Source organism: Octopus bimaculoides, chromosome 15 (genome assembly GCF_046866305.1).
Source record: "Octopus bimaculoides isolate indiv1 chromosome 15, ASM4686630v1, whole genome shotgun sequence".
NCBI classification, from domain to species: domain Eukaryota; kingdom Metazoa; phylum Mollusca; class Cephalopoda; order Octopoda; family Octopodidae; genus Octopus; species Octopus bimaculoides.
Window position 1 is genome coordinate 25058047 of NC_142942.1, and position 21182 is coordinate 25079228.

General features: G+C 36.6%; 1 long non-coding RNA gene across 1 annotated transcript in view; it reads right to left on the bottom strand.

The window, feature by feature from the left end:
• The window catches only part of LOC106878779 (uncharacterized), a 42025-nt gene extending 21649 nt beyond the window's left edge, over positions 1-20376 (bottom strand). The window contains exons 1-2 of the long non-coding RNA XR_001410548.3: positions 20185-20376; positions 19735-19887 (exon numbers count right to left, since the gene is read on the bottom strand). This is a non-coding gene — a long non-coding RNA (uncharacterized LOC106878779). The remainder of the gene's footprint in view (positions 1-19734; positions 19888-20184) is intronic.
• Between the last annotated feature and the right edge of the window lie 806 nt (positions 20377-21182).

A 21182-nucleotide genomic window follows, 5' to 3' on the forward strand; every position in this document is an offset into this window, starting at 1 on the left:
ACTCGGTAGATATGGTGTTCTTATACCTTTTATCATAAGAGAGATTTGTTTTCTTCACAGAAGTTAAAATATATCACAAACACCCAAAGTTCGTTTATTCCTAATCACTACTTGACGCTGATGCTGATAAACTTACATACATACATACATACAAACGTAAGCACACACACACATATCATGTTACGCAATTCATGAATCTTGAAATGCTTTAACTGAAGAAGGTTTACATAATGGATGTATTTCCTATTATATGCTACACTAACCTGAAACGTACATATTAAATGATATCAAAATATTACTATTTGATTTGCATGTGTGTGTGTGTATTTGTATGTGTTTATATATATATATATATATATATATATATATATACATCTTGTGTCTTGGAAGGGTCATTATGCCAATAATAACACACGCACACACAATATCACTTCTTTATTGTTAGTCAATCGGTTAAATATCTAACCATCAAACTAATCGATCGTTTATTTAATACATTGCTTAAACAATCAATCAGGTGTTACATTGTCAAAACCCTTTCGTCGCTATCTGCGATCATATTAATGACATATCGCCTCTCATCGAGCTCTGTTTGCTTTGAGTCCGTCTGAGAACTAGTCTCATGCCTGTGTACCTGTATGCTTGTATGTGTGGTTGTAGATGCGTAGTTGCTTAAAAGAAAAGGAAAGAGTGAAAGTAAACGAAGACTATGTCCGCGTCTGCGCGCGTGTGTTAATGTATGTGTACAGTTGTGTGTGCTTGCCTCTATGTTCATGTGTGTGTGAGTATGCGTGCATTGACCATCCATGATCTCTTTAATGGTTCAGCCTTTTGTCCAAGGTCTGTTCGGTCTGAGATCTGCTGGGATTTGTTTACCCCCTCCCCGTAAAGATTTATGAGGGGAAGGGAGAAGGTGAGGGTAGGTGTGTGTGAGAGAGAGAGAAAGAGAAAGAGAGAGCATTCCTGCAAGCGCGCAGGTGTAGGGTCTAATGTGGCTGTCGACTACTGTTCGATTTGCTAGAAATTGTTGTTAAATCTGTTTCTCATTTGAAACTATCCTCTTAGAAATGGATAAATATACCGACGAAATAGTGTTGAGTATTTTATCACAAAAAATGAAGACGAGATAGTCACGACTAAGATGTACTCGGAAATCTAGAGAATCTCATACGACGGCCGCGTCACACAATATATCAAAATAATAACCTCAATATGTCCACACTCAACAGCAAGTGGCACTTGTATCACGAGACAACATGGCCACACATCAGTAAAATCTTTAATTTGGTCATTAAAATGGGAGAGTACAATAGATAATTTAGTCCGAGATATATCATAGCTGTAAAACCTTGGAATAGCCATTACTATTGTTTATAGCTTTTGTTTTTGCTTTCGTTTTTACCAAATATTCTTCGAAAATAAATATCTAAAAACCACAGGCAGACGATCGCCTCCACCTACACCCTCTGCCTAGACCTTGACTTCGATCCCTTCCATCATTCAGACACCAGACAAGCAAAATGAAAGTGTAAAAACTCAAAAGCATCAGAGCTTGACAAAATTACGCCAAGAAATTCATAGAATCACTGCACTAGTCTATGTTAACTGTTACTCGAAGCAACATTTCTAAACTAGCAGAATTATATAAAAGAAAAAGAAAAAAAAAGGACAAAATCTTCACTTTTCTGAAGTGTAATAAAACACAAGTGAAGTAATATCACGCAAACATATTACCTTTGTATACAGACTGCCAAGCATTTTTAGAAAATCTTAATGCCGGTATCAGTAGTCATCCCATTCCCGCTCTCCGCATCACAACACTCGACCACTCGATCACCAGAATACTCTCAAACGTTATACCTAAACATCAAAATACTCGTGCGCACCAATTTTTGCCATCACATTAGTAACTACCCTTCTTATCTCCCAAAATACAACATACTAAACACCCAAAGAAATTGCAAAATATTACCTCGTATAGAAAACAGTGGAAGATATAGACAGGGGTAACAACTCCAAAGTAAAACTGGAAATGAATTAATTACGCGGAATATATATGTGGCTTGTGTGTTTTCTGTACTCTGGTTATTATTATTTTCTTGTCTACGTTTTGTTTGCAATGTCCTGTACCCAGATATGCACCTATGTATACAGGTAGACGTAGGTATGCACATACCTGTACGTATATATGCATATACTCATTTATTATTTGTTTATATATATATATATATATATATATATATATATATATACACACACACACACATATATATATATATATATTGGAGAATTTACGAAAAAAAAAACAACAGACGAGGACAGGTGGTGTAGACAACAAAAGGATGTATTAGTTTAACGCTCGGGAATACAGAAAGTCATAACGAAATTGAATGTGATAAATTGTAAGTTAAGTAATTATTTGAAGACGCTGTCGACACATGCATACAAATTCTACGGATCAGTTTTTCAGTGTCTAAGTTTATCAATAGCTATATGTTAATAATCTTCCCTTGGATAGAGATGAAAGAGTAAGAAGACTGAAAACATGTCATACCGATGTCACTTTTTCAACTCATGGAGAGATAAAACTCTATAGTGTAATTACTTTACTTTTTGTACTCTTCATAGTAAGGCTAAAATTGTTTCTTTATCAAGGAAGTTTTCATTACAAGTCAAAGTGCCCCAAAACGCCGTAAAGTGCAATATCAATCTGTAAGAGTTACTTCCCCTACATATTTATCAAAAAAGTAATCAACATTCTAAATTGTTCCCAGAAGTCTCAGATTTAATTGAAATACATTAAATATAGTTGAAATATATATTGAATTTTTAGGAAAGAATACACGTGTTTGCAAGAGACTTAAATTTTGAAAAGTTAAGGAGAAGATATGAAATGTTGATATCCTGTTTCTGTATCCCCCCACCCCAGCTTTACCAGGCTTCTTCCGGGTGCACAACGCCCTCAGTTATTCTCTATTATTCTCAGTGCTAATAAACTTCATAACTAGGAGAAAGGCAAGTAGTGTGCTGATACACACACACACACACACACACACACACACGTATGTATGTATGTATGTATATACAGAAACAGATATGCGCACACACAAACATAGATACACACGCAGAGGCATACATGCACACTCACTCATATATACCCCCCACCCCACCCCATACACACACTTGTACAGCTGTCAACCTCTCGAAGTTTTAGTGCAAATAAATAACATTTTTATCAGTTATCAATGCAAGCGATTTCAGTACCTGCTGCCTTTCATTAATGCAAGTAATAGCATTTGCGTAATATTTCATAGTGTAAAATATGAAAGAAGAGATATCAGAGACTTCCCAACCACTTGGTTCCGGGTTCAATTCCACTGCATGGCACCTTGGGCAAGTGTCTTCTACCATAGCCTCGGGCCGACAAAAGTGAACGATAGAATAAGTACTTAGAATACGTCCTGGGGTCGATTTGTTCGATTAAAGGCGGTGCTCCAGTATGGCCACAGTCAAATGAGTGAAACAAGTAAAAGAATAAAAGAATAGAATACATTGACGATTTTTCTCGTAGATTCCCCACTCAAACACGCACGAGCGCACAGATACACTGTGGGACACTCATTCATCTGTAGTCAGCAGGAGAATACAGTGATTTCGGTACCTTCAAGCGATGCCGAGTAGCATTGATGCTATCAGGAAATATTTGGATAGCACATTTTCCCCTAATGTCATTAACACAACCATGCTGAGCCACACAATCTAGGGGATCCACTGAATACCGTAGCAGCAGACGACAGCGAAATTTTGTACCAGTGATGTTAAAGATAGTTGGAGTTTTGCGGCAGCATTATATAGCTCAGCTTTTGTAAGCCACTTAGGAAACGAAGTTACACTGGTAGGAACATTCTGGAATGCCTTTCCATTCTCTCCACTCTTATTAGTAGTATATCATACACTTGGTGATGAGGGCATCTACAAAGGTGAATACAGTGGTAACATCATACGGTTAATTTCTCAACCAGATCTCAATTACTAATAGTGGTTATCCTTGCTTCATTTGTGTATGTATGTATGTAGGTAGGTAGGTAGGAAGGTAGGTAGGTAGGTAGGTAGGTAGGAAGGTAGGTAGGTAGGTAGGTAGGTAGGTGTGTGTGTGTATGTGTATGTATATATGTGCATGTATGTATTAGATATATTTATATTATATACTAAATTAAGGTAGCGAGCTGGCAGAAACGTTAGCACGCCGGACGAAATGCTTAGCGGTATCTCATCCATCTTGACATTCTGACTTTAAATCCTGCGGAGGTCAACTTTGCCAGTCATCCTTTCGGAGTCGATAAAATAAGTAGCAGCTGTGCACTGAGGTCGATGCAGTCGACTTCCTTTGCTCCTTAAAACTGCTGGTCTTGGGCCAAAATCTGAAAACATTATTTTTTATTCTTTTCTTAAGATGGAGATGGTTTATGACAAAAACAAAAACAAAAAACGGAAGAAAAAAAAGCTCCATCACTGGAATTTAGGGAAAAACAACCGTTAATAGTTACTCGTTAAACTTTAGAAAAATCGTTTCGAGATTGCCAATTATACATTTTCTAACATAACTAATTATGTTCATGATATAATTTTGTTACTAACCTAACATAATTGATTACACTAATAACTATAGGTATAAATGGGAATTAATAATTTGGGTGGAGAAGCTGACCTTTACGACTGTACATAAATTTTCTTTTCTGTCCTATGTAACAATATCCTGGTACGTTTATTGTTTTTAGAAGTCTAAATGAGAATTTTCCACTAATTTATCTTGGATTAAAATGAGTGTGTGTGTGTGTGTGTGTGTGTGTGTGTGTGCGTGCGCACCATCACTTGACAACCGATGCTGGTGTGCTTATGTCCCCGTAATCTAGCGGTTCGGCAAAAGAAACCGATAGAATAAGTACTAGACTTTCAAAGAATAAGTACTAGACTTTCAAAGAATAAGTTCTACGGCGATTTCTTCGACTAAAACCTTTTAAGGCGAAGCTACAGTATGGCCGTAGTCAAATGACCGAAACAATTAAAAGAATGAAAGAATTATCAAAAGCCTTTTGTACGAGTGACCTTGTATATTGTTTTAGTAACAACATCATGTAACACTATAAGGTATTAGTGAAATTTATATTGTCGGCTATCAGCCATAGTTAAAATGTCTTTCACAGAAATTTGATATAATCAAAATGCTCAGTTAAACATAGTGTTTCAGGGTGTCAATGTCTCTTTTGCTTATTAGGTATTTTGCGGCGATCTCTTTGTTTTTAGATAGCAAAAGCATAACCTCGAAGTGCAAAGTGACGTAATGGTTACAGGTCCGAGAAAGGTTATATTTCTATTGAATGTTAATATTGCCCTTAAGTTTACAGGAAACATACCCATGCACAACCTTTTTCGAGTTTACACAGAGTGTATCTTTTTTGTGACCCTTTTGTTGAGAAACATTAATCCAGTAATTCTGGGGCTCGATTGGACCATCATCAGGAAGTGGATACTTCTTGAAGAGTTTGCTCTTGACTAGTAAGATATTGTTGTCTGCACTTTTAAACAATTTTCTTCTGTTCTTATGTATTTATATATATTCTTAGTGTTTGGCAATCGACTTGCCAAAAACTATATCATGCTAAAGACGAACAAACCGGAAACTTCGAAGTCACTGTCAATCTTTCTCTTGCAAAAGTCAAATACTCATGTACTCCACAAAAAAGTACTGAGTACAAAGTACTTACATATGTAAAAATGCATGTATGTATGTATGTATGTATGTATGTATGTATGTATGTATGTATGCGTGTGTGCTTGTATATGGTGTGTGCGTGTGTGTGTGTGTGTGTGGCTCCAAGTTCAGCCCCACTGCGTGGCACCTTGGGGAAAGTGTCTTCTACTAAAGCCCCAGGGAGCGGGGGCTGAGGGGCACGTGTCCCCTAAAGAAATGAAGTGCGCCCTTCTAAGTAATGTTATTACAACCTTTTCAGCTGGATTTGTATTCCCTTCTGAACTTATACCTTCCATTCGAAAAATTCGTGGGACCGCGCCTGTGTCATTTATATATATATATATATATATATATATATATATATATATATATATATATTTGAAAAGATGTGTAGAGGTAACACACGAGTAAGTAGATATTTATGAAAAACAAGAACGAAAATGCTACTTTCTTAAAATTGGGTACATTTTAATTTTCCTTTTACATGATTTGGTTTTTGAAAAACCTTATCAAAAATATGTACTAAAATGGAATATGTAGAGAGAAAGAGCTATTAATAAAATTAAATTAAAATTAAGATTAACGTTCATAGTTTACTTTCCTTTTTCCTGCAAGAGCACGTGATAATATCCGTTAGTTCTGGTAGCATGACAAATTGAACTGTGACCGCATATTACTACTATATGTTTTTGTAAATGAAATAGTGTGGTCAAGACTTGTTTTCTTAGGAGTGGCTGTAGCTGTCGAATAACAAGCATCAGTAATAATAGTCGTCGTGGTGAAGTTGTTCTCCTGGGGTTTTAATAGAAATCGGGTCCTTCGACCCCTTGTCTTTATTTCTTGTGAATAACTTGCATATCCATATATGCAAGTTATTCACAAGAAATAAAGAAGAAACCGATTTCTATTAAAACCCCAGGAGAACAACTTCACCACGACGACTATTATTACGGCTGCTAGTTATTCGCCGGCTACAGCCACTCCTAAGAAAACAAGTCTTGACCACACTATTTGATTTACAAAAACATATAGTAGTAATATGCGGTCACAGTTCAATTTGTCATGCTACCAGAACCAACGGATATTATCACGTGCTCTTGCAGGAAAAAGGAAAGTAAACTATGAACGTTAATCTTAATTTTAATTTAATTTTATTAATAGCTCTTTTCTCTCTACATATTCCATTTTAGTACATATTTTTGATAAAGTTTTTCAAAAACCGAACCATGTAAAAGGAAAATTAAAATGTACCCAATTTTAAGAAAGTAGCATTTCGTTCTTGTTTTTCATATATATATGTGTGTGTGTGTGTGTGTGTGTGTGTGTGTGTGTGTGTGTGTGTGTGTGCGTGTGTGCTTGCGTGTGTGTGTGTGTGTGTGTGTGTGCGTGTGTGTGTGTGTGTGTGTGTGTGTGTGTGTGTGTAAGTTGGTATGTGAAAGCACGTGGTTGGATGTATAAAAGACAAAAAAGAATGAAAAAACTACAGAAGGCTTGTGTTATATGATTAAAGTATATATTTAAGTCGTTATGTTAGAAAAATGTTATAAAATTTTGAGTATAGTAACATTGTTTTTGGAGAAATAACAGGTTTCGTATTTTCTTTTCGAATTTCTCAAATTTCTTTACCTATATCGTATCATGTCTTCGCTATGGTGTAAAATATGGAGTTCCAGATAGGGGAAGGTAATCAGGGATTTGTTCCGGTATAAGGGAGATAATCAAAAATGTTGGGTATGACAAGGTTTGATTAATTTGACATGATTTGGTTTAGAAGGAATAGAATGTTACAAGTGGTTAGGTTTTGCTTTATATATTTTTCAATGAGGTGAGTTTCCTTATTTAAAAATGTTAGAAATGGTTAAGTTTTGGCTTATATTTTTCAATGAAGAAGGTGTCCTTATTTAATCTTACTTGTGTTGGTGTTCCAATGGCACATTGATAGAATGGAAAGATTACAAATTGTGATAGCATTTGTTTTGCACATTTCTCAATATGTTCACTAAAGGGTATCAATCTATATTCTGGGAATGCAATCTGCTGTCGATGCAGAGTGCATCTGCGTCTGAGGGATAATCCTATAGACCCTATGTAGTTTTCGTGGCAGCCCGAGAATCTTATGACATAAATCAGATTTTCTGAAGCACAAGTAAAGTCAGATTTAACTTTGAATTTTTGTCCCTCTTTGAAGAGGAATTCTGATCCTTCTAGATGGTTTGGGCATGTTGCACAATTTGGTCGACCACATTTTTTCACTTTTGCATCTGTTTTGTGAGGATCTTTTTTAGTGATTTCGGTTGTTTGTAGCTTTTAATGATTTTATGTGTGTGTAAAATTTCCTTTAATTTGGGGTCCTTATGTAGCATTGGTAAATTTTGGGTGATGATGGTGATGAAAACTTCACCATCATCACCCAAAATTTTCTGTTTTAAGAAGTTAAAGTGGATGAGTCCAGCAGTACATCACCAAACAGTCACCATAACGTTCTTTTTGATGAGCTCGGGGTTAGGGAAGGTTTTCAGTGCTTTCATTTTTTTTCATTTTTTTTTTTGAAGTTTTCATTTTGGTTCAATCACTGCGAAGAATGTTTTTTTTTTATTATTGTACAGAATCCACTTTTCATCGCAAGTTACAATACTGTCGAGAAATGGATCGGTCTGGTTACAGAGAAGAAGCGACGAGCAAATTTCATATCTGCACATTTTCTGATTATCATTCAAATCGTGGGGTGCCCATTTGTCGAGATTTTTTGATTTTCCGATCGCATGCAAATGGATGCAAACAGTTTTCTGGCTAACTTGAAGTTCTTTTGCCAGTTCTCGAGTGATTTTACGTGGATCTTTCTCAATGACGGTCTTTAATTGATTGTCATCGATGAGAGATGGGTGTCCACTACGCGCACAATCTTCAAGGCTCGGGTCTCCACTGCGAAATCATTTAAACCATTTTCGAGCTGATCACTCACTGGTCATTTCCTCACCAAACGTTTAAGCTGCTTTACGTCCTTTTTTGAAGTTGAATAGCAAAATTGCTCGAATATCGTGCTTTGACAGTTTCATTTCAGATTATTGTAACAACGTTTTCTTTATTGCCTACAGGGGGCCAATCATAGAGCGACGGTACAAATGAGCCCGATTCCAGTGCTTCGTCTAGGGCCCTGACTAAAGCCCTTTCTACTCTATTTTTCTTAGCCACTAACTCTTTACCTAATAGGCTCAAATTTTATGGCTCTTTTGAGGGCATACCACCATATTTTACAATTCAATTGGCGATTTATCCATGTTTTGTGTCTTTTTTCCACAAAATATAACAATATTTTCCCCCTTCACACAAGGGAGGAAACGATAGCAAAAGACTGCCTCAGGCAGAAAAATAGGGTGTTTTACAAAAAACACTAAACAACCACGTAACAATCCAACAGTATAACTTCAACAAATATTACAAACTTACGCCTAACTTTTCGAACAACGCACAAACAACATTCACGAACAAGTCGGTCCAGATGACTGTAACAACGATTTCTTTATTGCCTACAGGGGGCTAAACATAGAGGGACAGTACAAAGATGGACAGAAACACAACAATGGGAGGAAAATAAAACGGATGAGAAGGATGGTATAAAAATGAATGGATGAAATGGAGGTCACTCGGGCCCCACAATCCAAGTGACCTTATTGAAACTTTTTAAAAACAATTAATCACTTAAAATCACTCAATATGTCTATGTTAAATTCTTTTAAAAGTTCATGATAGCTTACCGTTGACTGCATTGCCCTGGTATTAATTTCCATTTGTGAGATAACAACATTTGTCCCATAATCCTCACTTAATCTTTGTGAGTTCTTTCTGTTCATAAATACACATTTAATATGCAAAGGCACTCCCTCACACCCATTAATATCGACTTTTATCACCTCGTCCAGATTGTTTATGTCTTCGCACAACTCACCGAATGACTCATTGGAGAAAGCAATGCAACTTTTTTCACAGGGTGGGAGTTGGGAAATTTGGGGCTACTGTATTTTTGTAGCTATAGTATCAGTGTCTGGCGGGGTAGGGTGAGGGTTGGGCGGATTGGGGTCGGGTGGGAGTAGGATGGGAGGAAACATCAACACCTTGAGTTCTTTTCTTTTTTCTCTTTTTCCGGTTTACCATCTTCCATTCTTCTGTTTTCTCTTCCTCCATATGTGTCTCTTTGCCATTCGCCTTGCCGGGCTCCTCAACACTCCCCCCTGTATCACTTGTAATTTCAGGAGGTGGAGGTGCGCTTTTTCTTCGGGCTTGTAGTACTGTTGGTGTCTTTGTGGTCTGCGGAGAACACTCCGCTCTTATGTGGCCTTTCAGGCCACATTTATAACATCGGGGCTTCTTGCCCTCTTAATACCACCTCTTCGCCCACCGTTATGGTGTCGACCATTCTTTCAAGGTCCTCCGGTGAAGCCTGGATGATTATCTCTAAGGTCTACCCTTATCAATTCTTCGGTGGCGTTCACGTTACTTGGAGGACCTCTATCTTCTCTTCTACATCCAGCAGTACTGCAGCCACCAGCTAGGCGACATCTACCTCCGGTTTAATCTCTTCCACCCTTACCCTGGAAGCACGTCTTCCAAGATAAGTAGGCAGAAGTATTGCCTCGTCTGTTTTCAGAGAGGCGACCGAATGTTGCCTGGCCTTCCCCTCGGATGCAAATCGCATCTCCAGAGTTGCGTATTTCCTCCCTCTGGCAAGGTAGGTGACATCCTGCCAGATGGAAGTCAAAGTCTTCTCTACTTGTAGTTTTGTCATTATCTCCATTCTCTTTGCATCCAGACTATACGTTCTATGTATTATTGTCTTTTTTGCGTGTCCTTTCTAACTTCACTAGGAGGGGGTCACTTTTACTTCGTTCCACTCCCTTCGCAGGATTTCCATGTACTTGTTCAACTCCGCCTTTTTAAAACAAATCTCTCCTCATGTTTCACCAGTCGCAACTGCAAAGTTCATTTTTTTTTTCATCTTCAGTTTTTCCATCTTCTGGTCTGCAATATCCAAACTTCTCAGTAATTCTTCTTCAGACGTCGTTACGTCTGAAGAATTCAAATCTTCATACATCATGAAGACACAAATAACGCGCTTCCCCCTTCAAACAAGGAGGACAGCGTTAACAAAACTACCGTCTCAAGACATCAGGTGATAGGCATTTTCTCTTCACCCTTATTTTCCTCTTAAGGTGGTACATGGATCTATACCGGATATGAATGTTTCTTTTAATGTTGCATATCCTTGTTTATCAATTAAGATGCATTTTGTCTGATGCGTAATCTTTAGGTAGTTTGACTCTAATAATGTTTCTAATTTTGTAATTTTTTTTTCTATGGATGTACTTTTTCTGTGTTGTGTGTCTACATGTGAATGCTTGGTGTGAGATTCTGAGTAGTTTTTATGAGGGGATGATAGCAGTGATGTGTGCTGTGTGGGTGCGTTGTTCTCTAGGGTTGTCTGTATTTCGTTTGTCTGGTATGTGTCTTGTCTTTGTGAGCAACTCTTCTGTTTATTTCACATTGTTGTGTGCTTTTTGGTGGTGTATTGGTTCGTTCTCTTTTCCTTGTTACTTCAATGTAGTCCTTTTCGGAATATTCTTGGAATGTTCGTTTTAACTCCGTCGCTTCTTGGGTCCGTTCCGTTACCTTCGCGGTTCTCTCAAGCTCGCTTTGGCTCTCAGCTGCGTCCCTCTGTTCTTTTTGTGCATTTTGGGGACACTTCCTTTTGATGTACCCCTTCTGGCCGCAACAATAGCAGGTGGGAGGTCTCGCTTCCACTGTCACCGTCGTTTTATATCGTCCGGCAACTCGATAATTTCGGGGACCTCATTTAGGTCCTTATTGTTTTGTCCTTATTTTCATATATGACATATAAACATTGTTTATTCTTAATTTTACAACTTTGATAATTAGTGGTGAAGAAATTGTAATTAGAGCCATTTTACACTACCTGTGCTTAAAAAGAGGACAGATTACAAGGGCAGCGGCATAAGAAATCGATGATGTGGGACGTATAGTATAGTACAAAACAGGTTCAGACGTTTCAAAAATGGTGACACCAATCTCGAAGACAAGCCAACGTCAGAGAGATCTTCTAATGTGGAAGATGAAGCCTTGCTTAAAATAGGTGAACAACAGCCAAGCACAAGCACTCGTACATAGTCGACAAAACTTAGTCATTCACGAAGCACCATCAATCGACGCCTCCATAAGCTCGGTCTTGTGAACAGTCGCTGTCGAGAGGCTCCTCACTGACTGACCAATGACCAAGCTCAACTACATGTGAACTTATCCAAACAACTACTGGCAAATCTTCATGATGCCTGTTTTTGGCGACGGATTGCAACTGGGAATGAAAAGTAGATCTATTTTCGTAATTCTAATAAGAGAAATCAGTGGCTTCCTTCCGGACAGGCTTCAGAACCTGTTGTCAAGTAAAGGCGATTTGTACAGAAGGTCATATATGTGTTTGGGGGGATTTCGAGAATGTTGCACTTTGAGCTTGTTCCAGATGTTCATACTGGGAATGTTAACCTTTATGTGCAACAAGAACAATGAGCATATGATGCTTTGAAAGTCTGTTACTCGACAATGGTTAATCGAAGATAAACATGACAATTCCCCAGCACACACTGTCAATATGACCAAACGCAAGCTGGAGGAAGTTGATGGGCTGGAAGTGTGCCTCTTCCTATCCACAATCCAGACCTTGCACCATCAGATTACCATCTTTTCTGAGTAATGTCTCATTTCCTGTGCGGACAGAGGCTCAGCAGAGAGGATGAAGTTGAAAACGGGTACAAGGAGTTTTTTGCCTCCAAACTAGCTAAATAGCGAAAATGTGGAATTGAGCTTGTTGCACAACGATAACAGCAGACAATAGAGTTGTGATTAGACATATTTTAACAAATGAACGCTTTTCGTATGTAATTTACTTGAACTATTAAAGCTTGAAAAACGAAAAACTTTTGACTCAACCTGGTATTTGAGAATCTGGAAGTATATATATAGATGGTGTATAAAACAAAACGAGAAGGATTTATTGCAGAAGTAAAAAAACATAATCTCATTGTATTTTGCATTAGTAAAATCTGTGCTAAACCTTATTTTAAGTGACAATATACATACAAGTCCTTTGTTAACTTCATTGGTGACAATGAAACACGACAATGTTAGGTTCGGAACTCTTTTCGGTTTTATGAGACCTTATCAAATCAAAATCATATGATTTTTTAAATTTTCAATGTAAAACTTAATCATTATATAATATATGACAAAAAATCCAAGCATTTCTTAAAGCTAACTAAATTAGAATTTTTTGATAAATACAGGATTAACATGAATCAATTACATCAACTGAAAAATATGGATTTACTGGCTTTAAGAAACATGATCTCATGCTAAAACTAGTTTTCTAATTTGACATGGTGAAATAGTTTAGCTGCATCTAACCTAAGGAGCTACAAGTGGAAGTAGTATTTTTACATGTTAAGGCGGCGAACTAACAGACTCATTAGCACGCTGGATGGAATGCTTAGCAGCATTTCGTCCGCCTTTACGTTCTGAATTCAGATTCCGCCGAGGTTGACTTTGCCTTTCACCCTTTTGGGGTAGATAAAATAAGTACCAGTTGAGTACTGGAGTCAATGTAATCATCTTATCCTCTTCCCCGAACTTGCTGGCCTTGTGCCAAAATTAAAAACTAATACTTTAACGTGTTTATTTGATGCAAGAAAGATTTCATTAAGGAAGGTGGCGAGCTGGCAGAAACGTTAGCACGCCGGGCGAAATGCTTAGTGGTATTTCGTCTGCCGCTACGTTCTGAGTTCAAATTCCGCCGAGGTCGACTTTGCCTTTCATCCTTTCGGGGTCGATTAAATAAGTACCAGTTACGCACTGGGGCCGATGTAATCGACTTAACCCGTTTGTCTGTCCTTGTTTGTCCCCTCTGTGTTTAGCCCCTTGTGGGCAGTAAAGAATTAAGAAAGATTTCATTAAATATAAAAAACATGTAATAGAATGAATACTGCCGCCCACAACAATATGCACAACAAGGGTTTCTTGTTTCTCAACCACTTATTGTTATGTATCCACCTTCTACCAAAGCCACGTTAAGAAGCCTTTAAGATCCTTAATAACGGATCTCCATTTGGAAAACGGTCTCAAGTTGCAGAAACCAATGTTGACATTAAATATTCAAATGCTATCAGGTTAAAAGAAGTCATTAAAGGCTCAGTTAGCACTTGTATTCTTTTAATACTTATAATTACCTTTAAGGCAGCGAGCTAGCAGAATCGTTAGCACGCCAGAACAAATGCTTAGCGGCATTTTGTCCAACTTCACGTTCCGGGCTCAAATTCCGTCAAGGTCGACTTTTCTTTTCATCCATTGGGATCGGTGAAATAAGCGCCAATTGAACAATGAGATCGCTGTAATCGACCTGCCCCGAAATTGCTGGCCTTGTGCCAAAATGTTAAATCGATATTTATAATTACGTTTTCATAATAAATTCAATTACATTTTTAATTACATTTAATTACTGTATGGTTAATCACTTTTTCTTTATTGTGCCCTCGTTATATTATACATAATTCTTTACGGTTCTCCACCTCCCGGTGTAGATAGTTCCTCAAAAAAATAATAAATCACTGAACGGGTTAGTTGCTAGGGCAGTGAACAATGATAAAGTGTATTCAGGCTGCAGGTAGAATGATGAGTTGAAGACTTCGAGGAGTTCTTGTTTATTCCATTTATCCTACTGTGAGTTATCAAAATCCTATCTCGTTTATCGATTAGTCATTGGACTGCAGCCATCCTAGGGCGTCACCTTTAAAGTGGATAAATCGATCCCAGTAATAATTTGTAACAGCCTGGTACTTATTCCATCGTTAGCTTTTGCCGAACCGCTACGCTGGCCGAGGTATTAACTCTGTCATAAACAACTCAGAAAGGTAAAGGGATGTAACAAATACTACGAGGCGTTTTGTCCTACGTTCTAATTGCTCCCTGTTCTCTTTTAAAAGAAGAGACAGCCATCAATATCCGTACTTTATACAGGCGCAGATTTGTGCATGAATACAAACACGTGCGCGCGCGTATGTGTGCGTGCGCGCATTTGTAAGCAAGCTGTTAGTGACTTATACAGCCATAACACGGAGTTTCAATGGCACAAAAACACGCTTCTAATGGATTAAATGTCCATTTACTCGTATATATTATCGATTAAACACGTGTTTGTGTGTTTATAAAGCTCCGAGTAACGTATGTCTCCAACTGCCCGCTTACTCATATAAAGTCAGTGTATTGATAGCTAATTTCTTTCGTCTCTTCACACGTGAACATTCTAGATTCTGATTTTGATATTGTAAATGCTTATAACCGCAAGTGCGAAAATTGACATAATACAAAAAAGAATTTATAATTTTGCAAAGTCTGGTTAATACAAAATTTTAATTTCCTATTCAATTGCGAAATTATTTTGACGATTTCAGTTTTAACAAGAGATCATATCGATTCAATCAATTTTCATTGCCCAGCTTGTAAGAAATGATAAGCATCTTGTGTTTAGATGTATTATAAATTTCAATATCCTTTACCTAATTCTTGTTGGAATCGATAATTTATTCTCCAATATATGCGAAATGTTCATGTCTTAACTAGCAATTTTTATAATCCTTATAAAGCCATTTTTTCAATTTTAATGACGCCATAATTAAGGACTTTTAATAATCACAAACCTATCAGAATTATTAGTTCTGAACTCCTGGACCTGTCAGAAATAACAATTCTGATAGCATTGGGCGTGTAAAATGTTTAAGCCACTGAATTTAGCGAAATGGATAACTTTGAGGACAACAGTTATTCCAAAAGTTCTCAGTTTATAAAACCGTGCACTCTGAAATTATTGGATATTATGGACAACTTAAACATATCACCACTTACAACTTCACGCAGCTCTTTCAAAATAGATAATTTTTCATGATATATTAAAGTGTATGTATCTAAGAATACTTATAATCGATAAATTTTATGAAAGTAGACATTTCAGAATTGAAAATTTTTGAGAACTCAGGAGTGGATCTGACCATGGGCGAAGGGTCGATGTATGAAACGCATGCACTGCATACCTTACTATTTTTCCACGATAAATAATTTTTGTGTAATATATAATATTTGCCTAATATATAATTGATTATTGATAATTTTCACTAGATTCATTGTAGTCATATTCACTTGTATTTCGCATTCCTTTATTTCTTAGTATAAAGTGGTCAACAGAAAGAAAAGGAAAGGGAAGCAAATTTTTTACTGCTTGATTTCAGTCATAGTAAGAGCAGTGATGTTATTTTCTTTGTATTCTATTATTATTTTCGAGAATGGGGCGACAAAAAGAGGGACAAAAAAAAAAGAAATGAGTGAGTGATTAAGAAAGCGAAAGACAGAGAAAGATTTTATTACTGTTTGCCTTCCAACCGTGTTAAGCCAGTAGACACATTAACAATTTTTTTCTGACGTTTTTAACTGTCTTGAGCAGCAGAAATCAAAAACTTACCTATTCAGAGGACTTTCATGAGGCTTTCCTCATAGTCGGACAGTTTAGACGAGAAATGCATATTTAGTCAATTTGCAAGTTTGTTTCATTGCTTTCTGATATATTTCGTACGATTATTCGGAACCGAAGAGTACACATTTTATCTTTTATCTTCTACTTGTTTCAATCAGTAGATTGTCGCCATGCTGGGGCACCACCTTCAATAATCTTTAGTCTAATGAATCTATCCCAGTACTATTTATAAAGCTTGGTGCTTATTCTTTTGGCCTCTCGTGCTGAACTGCTATGTTACGGGAACGTAAACACAGCAACGCCGGTTGTCAAGCGTTGGTGAAGGACACACACACAGATATATATATATATATATATATATATATATATATATATATATATATATATATATATATATATATATATATACGACTGTCTTTTTTTTTCAGTTTCCTTCTATGAAATCCACTTACAAGGTTTTAGTCGGTCCAAGGTTATAGTAGAAGACACTAGTAGAAGATTGGACCTAGAACCATGTGGTTGGGAAGCAAATTTCTTGCACACAACCGTGTTTGCTTTCTAAAAAGATCAGTCACGTGACCCCAAAGTTCTCTTGACTATTTCACACATGGAGCGAAAAGAAGAAACCGGCAGTGTGTGTTTGTGTGTGTGTGTGTGAAAGAGAGAGAGAGAGAGAGAGAGAGAGAGAGAGAGAGAAAGAGAGAGAGAGAGAGAGAGAGAGAGAGAGAGAGAGAGAGAGATTAAGTTTGCATCCATTTGTTCATGCCAATTCTTTAAATTTAATTTTAAATATTTAAAGTTATTTCAGAAAGTTTACGTAAAAATGCAAACTAGTATAGGAAAGTGGTTATACACCATTAGGTGTACACCCGCTTTCCCATATTAAATCTGTAGAAACAACGTAACGCAGACTCCGAACTATCAACGCAACAATATTTATTTACAGAGGAAAATAGGCATGGTTGCTGAGACGTTGGAATGTTGGAATGAGCTGTCCCCAGAGTTGGAATGCTGGAGAGACAGCTTGACACGTCCATGCTCATGGCCGGGTGGCCGAGAAAGAGAATGAAAAGAGCGGGAACGTTTTAGATGTTGAATTCCACGCATGCGCATGGGACTCTTCCTGTGTTCCTTCCGGAACTATTCCCTGCGCATGCGTAGATGAAAACGCAGTAATGGCGACTGTATTTTGGCGCCAAATGACGTCACTACACTAGCATTTAAATCATCTATTAGCATAAAGCTTCGATTCATTTTAAAAGATTATAACTCAATCGAATTTCTCATACTCTCAATCACCCCAAGGATGGCAAAAGGGTCAATTAGTTCAGTTTTCTCTCTACTTTCCCCAACTTTGAAACAGGTAAGAAGAATATTATCATTCTCGGAAAAGAGAAACCAAAGCTTAAGCTGAAAATCAAAACCGAAGTAAGCAGCAAGGAATGTCATCGTTATTTCGAATAGTCTGAGTGAATTACGAAGTGACCCATTTTGAACAATTTTTTCTCTTTCCCATGTCTGTTTAGTTTGTCAGTATAAGAACACATTTTCTTAGTTTTGAAGTGATATTGAAAACGACTATCTCTTTCAAGTGATATTCAAAACGAAATCATTTAATTGTATAGCTGTTACAAGTGAAGGTATAATTAAGTCAATGATCGAAAAAAAAAAACCCCAGCATTTATTGCTGTTGTGATTGGTGAAATCTTAACTGTCACAGGTTTTGCGATTTGTTGATGAGAAGGAAAGGCTTCAAGAAAGGTTTAGGGGATCAGTCGATGTCAGTAAAGAGAGAAAAGCTGCATTACTGACATTGCTATACACATTCACTTAAATTGGTACTCTCTCAATTAGCTTCAAAAGTTCATGAATGTCGAAGTTTCTTCCAAACTTTAAAAAGAATTTCGACTTTTTCTCAAAGTCGACGGTTTGAATAGCCCCTACTGGATGAAATTGTTGCAAGATGTTTTCCAAAGTTATATATGTTTCACGTGTCTTACTAACTACTTCAAAATGGCGCATCGTAAAGGGGAATTATTTTCATTTTCAGACTCCCCATATCTCAAAGCATATATACTACACTTTTCACGGAAAACGGGGGACAACGAAACACTCAGAAATCCCCCCACCACCACCGCAATCTCTGTGGGCGGGGTGGGACAGACTGCCCTAGTTTCCTAGTCACCCTTCGCCACTGGATCTGACAACTTATTAATTTAGTGGAACGTTTTTAAATCGCAAAATTCTGATGACACGTGGTATTCTAGGTTGTAATTTCTGATAACCCCGGTTCTGCCAGAATGTTTAATCCTGGTGGCCCAAGAAATAACAGAATTGATTGCTTTGATGACTTGGACGATATAGAAATTTAAATTCTGGTGGGCACCAAATTGATCAGAATCAGTATTTTATCATATCAGATTTGAAAATTTTACTGGAACTGGAACGAATAAAATATATAACTTCGATGACTGCAGTTATGATAAAATTGAGAATTCTGATGACCCCGGATTTACCAGAATTATCAATTTAAATAACTGAAGAATTATCAGAATTGTTAATTTTTACAAATTTAGTCATATCTAACGTATCAGAATCTGTGACTCTGACTCTCAGGAAAAGGCAAAGAATTTTGAATTTGTCAGAAATTTTCAATTTTATAAATCCTGAATTTGTTAAAATATTCAATTTTGATGCCAGAATTAATAATTTAGTTTAAAGTTGGCATTTGACCCGTCAGAATTGATAGTTTTTACGAACTCATACATATATATATATATATATATATATATATATATATATATATATATATATATATATATATATATATATATATATATATATGTATATATATATATATATATATATATATATATATATATATATATATATATATATATATATATATGTATATATATATATATATATATATATATATGTATATATATATATATATATATATATATGTATATATATATATATATATATATATATATGTATATATATATATATAGATGTGTGTGTGTGTGTGTGTGTGTGTGAGTATGCTTGTGCGTTTGCATATTTACGGCGGTACAGAATTCATCATTTGGCTAATAGGTGAAAATAAAGGATTGCATACTGGAATCATGAGATTTAAAATTCAAATAAGTGTTCACAGCGGTGTAAATTAATGATATGGTCATGGTGTGCTAGAATGTTATTCAAACACAATACGTAGATTGTTGAGTCAGGTGTAGAGGGGAATCCATCATATTAGAATTATAAGTTACATTGCTGGTGCAATTGTGGTCAGAAGTGTCGTCGATAGCTGAGGATGCTGTTATTAGAAGCAACGGTTGAATAATAAAAAGAAATAATAAAAAGGTGTAAGTGCCCAAAAGATACAAAATGATGTTACCTCTTTAAACAAAAATGACACCTCGTCTCACATTCAGAATTCAGAAGGACGTGAACGTAAGGCTTGCAACGAAGTACAACCTCTCCCGGTAGTTTAGCCATTATTTAGGGTATTCCGTATGGTGTAAAGTTTCTTTCTGGTTGACATTGATAGCTGAGGGGTAAATGGACGCGTCGAATCAACAAACGTAACAATAAAAATACATTCGGGAAAACTAAACACGGTCTACTTCAGAATTTCTGTCGAAATACTAGCTATTTGCACTTCAAAAAATTTAAGTACAAATCCACTTACCCCTCTCTCCCTCCTCTTCTCATTCTCTCTCTCTCTTTCTTTCTCTCTCTCTCTCTCTCTCTTACACACACACACTATCGAGTCACAATTAGAAACTGAAGGCGGAATACTAAAAGACATTACAGAAAAAAATAAGAAATAACAATTTATAGCTACCAAATATATTGATGAATGGTGTGATTGATTCACTAGGCCATGCAGCATAGACTAAGTATAAAATGATTAAAATATGTTGTTTTATATGTCAGCGGCGGACCTAATTCTGATGTGTTCCTCTCCACAAAGGCGTATTTTTAAAATCGATGAAAAATGAATATTGACTTATCTTTACAGGAGACAACGATGGAGGGGTAATAATCTTGTAAGCGCTTTATATACTAATTCGACAAAATAGCATAAGGATTAACAAGCAATTGTTTATTGCTAGTATCATCGGCGTCGCTAGTTCTCCAACTTGAAATAATTCCCGTTTCTCTCACTGTATTTGCAGTTTTAATATCATTTATTTATCTTCAGATGAGACCTGGCCCGAGTGCTTGCAACAAAGTGGACTTCACTAAAGTCAGCCAATGACCAAGTGATGGTATTAGACTGGATGATGGATTAAATCAACAACCCACAAAGGAACTTCCCACATACAGGCTTCCACACAGTTTTTGTTTTCTCAAGATTATGGTAGAGAAAACATAATATCTGCCATGGAGTGGGGTCGAAACTGAAGTCATGTAGTTTCAAAAGGAACTTCTTAACAACACAACCATGCATGCACCCATGTAACAGCACATTGATTTGAATTTAGAAAAGTCAATGTTATTGCATTGCTCCATTCATCTCTTCAGGAAGCTTTCTCTCCAAAATAATTATCAATAAGCTACACCAAGGACATAGAATAACAAACATAATATGTAAGTAGCCAGATGAAATAATTTTTGGTTTATAGTTATGGGCCACGTAATTCTGAGTTCAAATTCTGATGCAATTGACGTTGGACTGACATAGACGTTAGAGTGCCGAACGAAATATCTTGTATCTAATTATAATCCTTTATGTTCCGAGTTCAAATTCAGTCAAAGTCGACTTTGTCTTTCGCTGTTGATTTATACTCTTGTAATGTATTCTAAACTTGAATGGAATTATAACAGAGTTATAACTGA